The sequence below is a fragment of the Nematostella vectensis genome, chromosome 12 (genome assembly GCF_932526225.1).
Source record: "Nematostella vectensis chromosome 12, jaNemVect1.1, whole genome shotgun sequence".
In the NCBI taxonomy this organism is placed as follows: domain Eukaryota; kingdom Metazoa; phylum Cnidaria; class Anthozoa; order Actiniaria; family Edwardsiidae; genus Nematostella; species Nematostella vectensis.
In genome coordinates, this window is record NC_064045.1 from 10,939,752 (window position 1) to 10,945,874 (window position 6,123).

General features: G+C 37.1%; 1 long non-coding RNA gene across 1 annotated transcript; it reads left to right on the plus strand.

Annotated features, from left to right (window-relative positions):
* Window positions 1–2,240: 2,240 nt before the first annotated feature.
* Window positions 2,241–4,595, plus strand: LOC125557603. The gene is made up of 2 exons (XR_007305338.1): window positions 2,241–2,430; window positions 4,136–4,595. It is a non-coding gene; the product is annotated as an uncharacterized LOC125557603 (long non-coding RNA).
* The last annotated feature ends 1,528 nt before the right edge of the window (window positions 4,596–6,123 follow it).

The following is a 6,123-nucleotide window of genomic DNA, read 5'->3' on the forward strand; positions in this document are numbered from 1 at the left end:
CTAAGGGAGATAGATGAGTTAATTCAGATGCTAAGTTAAAAGTTTTTGGCAATAACAGCCGTCCAGTAATAAAAAGGGAATACTGGTTTACATATATTTCTGGTCGAAATGAAGCGAAATAAGTTCAAACTTTGGTATTATTTTGACCTGGAATATGATTGAAGTTATTTGACAATCACTTAACCTGAAACATTTCAACTTGCAGCATATTGACAACAATATATTTTTACTCGCCGCATGTATTAGCTATGGAATGACAAATACAAAATTAAAATAAAACCTGGTAAATTAAAGACATTTATGGCCTATTATACTTACGTAAAAATATTCGTTATTTTTATTTTGTTTTCAATAACAAACGTTATAAACAACGTCTATTTAGTATAACTAACTTTGGTCTTTATTTAACATTTTCTCTAAAGAAAAACCTCGTTACTTGTACGATAATATTTTAAAATGTCAAACGCTCCACTAATGTTTCTCTAGCCATGTAATGCTACGTTATGCCAGACGTCTTAATAAACAGCTCATAGCGTACTACACGCGCTCACATTGGCTTGTTGTTAGCGTGCTACACTCGCTCTCTCATTGGTGATCAGCGTATTACGCGGGCTCTCATTGGTTAATTATAGCGTACATTCCCGTAACTCCTGGTGTCCAGAAACCTCCTGCTTTCATATCCCGCCTCGCTTCTTTGCTTGTAACAGTGGATTGCAGGTTAAAGACTTCATTGTCAAGTGGTTGCAAGAGTGGCTCTGTTTCTACATTTTTGCACACTTTACTTATGTGAGCTGTCAAGAGATCTCTGATGGCCATGCCTCTGAGCTACAAAGCCTTCTTTCTTACAGGATAACGCATGCATGGCTGACTGTGAAGCGTTCACCGCAGGCACAAAAGCTAGGGAGATTAATAATAATAATAATAATAATAATAATAATAATAATAATAATAATAATAATAATAATAATAATAATAATAATAATAATAATAATAATAATAATAATAATAATAATAATAATAATAATAATAATAATAATAATAATAATAATAATAATAATAATAATAATAATAATAACGAGACGTGTCAACTTAAATAAACTGGGACCAGGACTTATTCTAAATTCGATTTTGTTCTATTAAAAAAGGTTTGATTTCTGAACTTTCGATTGTGTGTGCATGAAAAAAGGATCCGGCCACGGGACTAGTGGACACGGACTGGATTTTTCCCCCAGAATATATGTATTTTTTATATATGTATTTTTTTGTTGTTGTTTTGTTTTGTGCTGAGCAAAACAGAACACTTATATTCATGTTTATATCCCAGTGATGAATTTTCACGCGCGCTCATTGGTCAATACGGGTCACGTGCACATTTTCACAGGACAAATATCAGTCGATAACGTCCACGCAAAGTGATATCTGTCCTGTGAACATTTCTGTGCAGTCAAAACTCGCTTTTTGTCTGCTCAATAACTCCTCAAACAAACACCATGGTTTTCAAAACGCTATGAAGGCACAGAAAGAATGTTTTATTTCTTTCATAGAACTATCATCAATGTATTTTTTTAGAATTTATCCTGAAACGGGAAAGAAAAAGCAATGACAAATAACTTCACAACAGCGCGCGCTCGTGGCGTCATTCCCGTGCACGTCAGTGCGCGCGTTGAAGACATTTCAAAATTGAAAACTTTTGCTTCAATTTCTATTCCAACTCTCAGCAGAACAATACGAAAACAGTCTAGGTGTAAATCCATCAGTTGAAATGCAAGTTTTTAGCTTGTAGTTTTTGTTCTAATGAAGAAAAATTGTTGCATGAATTGATATCTTTCGCGAATGGCAAAAACTCCAGTGCACGTCAGCGCGCGCAGAATACACTTTTCGCATTTCCAGTGTAGTCACTGGGATATAAAATAATTAAACCCCTTCTTTTGCTCAGAAGCTTCGCTTCTCGGCCAACTGTTTATTTTTCGTACCATTTCTTATCCTTGGACATGATCCGCCGATACCCCGCCAGAAGGGTTTTTTTTTACTAAATATTCAGTGAATTATAATGAGCAATTAGGGGAAATTTGGCGATGTGACGCAGCACATATTATCTTGAGAGAGTTTAGTATTTTGATCATAAGCTCAAAGTGAAATGATAAAACATTTTTTAGTAAAAAAGAAAGAGCACATAGATTTACATGGCATTTTTGGTTTTATCATATACCCCTTTAAGCCTATAAATGTTCCTTATTTGCTACAAATCAATTCAATGGTTCTCAGCTTCTTAGGTGAGTAGTTAGATCAGTATGTAAATTCTTTTTACACAATTCTTAGAAATCGGGGCTTTCCCCGAAAGTGATTATATTGCCTAATAACTGCTTGGGTAAGTCCCCAATACGCTCATACTTCTACGGAGAAATGACAAGGAGTAACTTTATTTGAGAGGTAAGTTATATTACTAACATCAAGAGGCGTCGATTAGCTTTTAAAGGCATTAAGGCAGATTTGAATCGAATCGACTTCTTACAAGATATCAAACGAATCTAATAATCTAACCACCAAGCGGACACCGCGCTTCATCGGCACGAGTGATTTATTTGATTTATTATTACTCCTATAGGTAGCTTTCGCTAATACTAGGAGACCGATTCCTCGGTAAGTATGCACTGTCACTGGGGGTGGTCACTGCCAGAGGGTTTATTGCGTCCCCAGTGGTTCTTTTACGTCCCTTCGGTTCAGGTTAATGTAGTGCAGCTTGAAGAGACGGGACCTCCGGTTTAGTGTCCTTATCCGAGAAGACTGGAAACACGGGAGAATAACTTCAACTCACTTGTGACAAATTCGATTCAAGGCAGGAACCCGGAAAAAATCCCCAGTTTGAGCCAGGATTCGAACCTGGGCCACAGCGGTGAGAGGCCGACGCGCTAACACACTAGGCCACCCGTGCTTCCACGAAGTAAACACTCTCTTCTTTACTTCCCCTAGACACTTAACTTAAAATCACTTCGTAAACACACAAAATTTATCCGTGCAGTATATGAAATAAGTATTTCGTATTCATTTCTGTGCTGCGAAGTACAGAGAAGGGGTTTTGCCATCGGGGTATTTCGGTACTAGGCGAATCGTAGGTTCGACATTAGGGTGCGATCAACTTGTTGGTTGCTTTTTAATGTCGTTTATAAGATTCAGTCCGTGAGTTTTGTTTTAGCAAGTCCGCGAGCTTGATGAAACTAATATCAATTGTTATCAACTGATAACAGTTGATAACAATTGATGATTAACATCTAATTGATAGAAATTGATAAGTAATATTATTGATAACAGTTGATTATCAAGTTAATTTAATTGATATAAATCGGTAAGTGATTTTTGCTGGAATGCGCCGAATCCATTGATAATTATTGATATCAACTGATAACAATTGATACCAAAAAAAGTTGATTGAGTATCCATTGTTATAAATTGCTGATAATAATTGAAAACCATTCATTCAATTGATACCAATTATTATCCAATATATCAATTGCCTTTTGATTATCAATTTTTATCAATTAGCAATAAGCATAGCACAATACCTGATTCAGCAATGTTGATCACCAAAGGGCCCCAAAGAACCACCCCATTGATCACATGACTGAAAGGTTTTCCTAATGGAAATTCCCAAACGATCCCCCCACACCCTGCTCAAATCGGGCATTTCTATTGTTTTATTCATTACATGATTTTCAATCTACAGCAGCTACATCATATTTTTTCTCCATTGTTTCAAAAACGAATTTAATTTGTGTGCCAATTAAAAATGAACGCTTTAACACACATTTGCACTGCTATGCATCTACACTGTTAGCTGATTTTAATGGGGGTGTTTAAGCAATAGTTATACAATACTGGTTATTGTCGCAACAGGCACCTTGAGGATTAGGAAAAAAAAAACAAAGGGAGTGGGGGTGAGTGTACCCCCTGCCCACCCCCATAAGTACACACCTAATAAAGTTTCTTGCAAAAATTTTTGTGGGGCAAAAGAGAAGCAGCATTATTTTTATTTCGGTCAAAAGCTGATAAAAAATACCCTCCCAAAAACTAAAACAGTGACCTAATAGCTGTGTATAAAGGAACTCTCATTTTTATAGCTACATTTTTAATCTTCCAGCCATGGATAGGGAACAATGTAGATACAACACTGAGTGCTACCGAAGGAACCCTGAGCATCTGAGAAACCGAAGCCATTCCCACTGTAAGTAAATGTGGGGTGAAAACTTTAAACTATATCTATAGTGAATAATAAAGGAGACAGTTGTTAGAGCCATCAAGATGCAGCAAATAGCAAAATAAAATAATAGGTGACTTGCACATGAAAATGCAAAAAAATATTACTTTTTGAGTGCCAAATTTAAGCCAAAATAGACAAAGAAATTGCTACGGTCATATCAGGCTAGTGAGCCACAAAAACTAATATATCAATGAAAATAAGTCTTTTTTGGTGGATTTTAAAAGGCTGAATAACTTGCTTTTTGCTGTTGTTACACGAGTTCGTAACCTAAATTGCTCTGTGTAGCATAGCTGTCAACCCAACTTGGACAGAAATCTTGTGAAATACAGTAATGTGAAAACAAACAAGAGAGCCAATGCAGGAGAATACAAAGATTGTATAAACATTCTCACAAAAAATTAGGTTGTGATTAAGTGTAAAGTCTTGTAGCAGGGGATGGGGCACTGAGGGCATATGCCCCCCCCCCCCCCCCCCACTCCAATATTTTAAAAAATTACAAGGAAATAACCAAGAGGGACAAGGTTGTGTCCCCCCCAATATTGTCCTAAATGTTTCTGTATTGTGCCCCCCCCCCCACTCCAATATTTTCAAAAATTACAAGGAAATAACCAAGAGGGACAAGGTTGTGTCCCCCCCCCAATATTGTCCTAAATGTTTCTGTATTGTGCCCCCCCTACTCCAATATTTTCAAAAATTACAAGGAAATAACCAAGAGGGACAAGGTTGTGTCCCCCCCCCAATATTGTCCTAAATGTTTCTGTATTGTGCCCCCCCCCACACTCCAATATTTTCAAAAATTACAAGGAAATAACCAAGAGGGACAAGGTTGTGTCCCCCCCCAATATTGTCCTAAATGTTTCTGTATTGTGACCCCCCAAAAAATCTTATGCAGCCTGCTACGGCTCTGAATGTGGGTGATTTGACAGCTATGGCATAGTTAGTGACTTGGGTCATGTTATTAAACAATTTCAATTTATCACATCTTTATGTATTTTTATTGTTTTAATAGTCTTGTACATATAAGGGGGGGGGGGTGAATAGGTTCGCGGATCGGCGGATTCAGCCCCGAAATGCTCACGGATTACGGATTTTGATGATTATTTCAGCGGATTGGCGGATTTTGGAAATACAGCGGATCACGGATCTGTTGACAATTTGGGCACGGATTTCGGATTTTGACTGCTTTGACGGTCGAATTTCGGATTTTAAATGAATTTCAATCGATGCTATTGTTTATCTGTCAAACCATGCGGATCTAAAAATATCTGCGGATCCACGGATTTGCCCCGAAAATGTTGCGGATCGGCGGATTTACATACCCCTATTCACCCCCCACCCCCCTATAAGGCACTGTTTCTAAGGAAAACAGCTATAAACTTATAGAAAAGCAAGAAAAAATAGAAATTATGTAAAGTATGTAATGCCAATGGGATGGGTATGTCCAAACCCAACACATCCCAGTCCTACAGTCTAAGAAAGGGGGGGGGGGGGGGAGTTTGATTGTGTGTTTACAACAGCCTAAGGACATAAAAATAAAGCTTTAGCACTATGTGTATCCATGATCAAGTAACAAGTAAATTACATTTAGCGTTAATAAAATTATTAAATTTAGCGTTAAAATGTTATTAAATTTAGTGTTAATGGTTTATTACATTTAGCGTTGAAGTTTATTTCATTTAGCGTTGATTATTACATTTAGCGTTGATTATTACATTTAGCGGTGATACAAGGGAGGGCTTATATTTGAAAATATTGGCCCAGGGGGAGGTTTTAATAGGATAAGCTCCCTCCCTTGAATAAGGGCCCCTCCCTTTAAGCAGAACTCTTAAAAGTCGTCAAAAAAAGAAAAGGGGTCGATGGCGGTGACT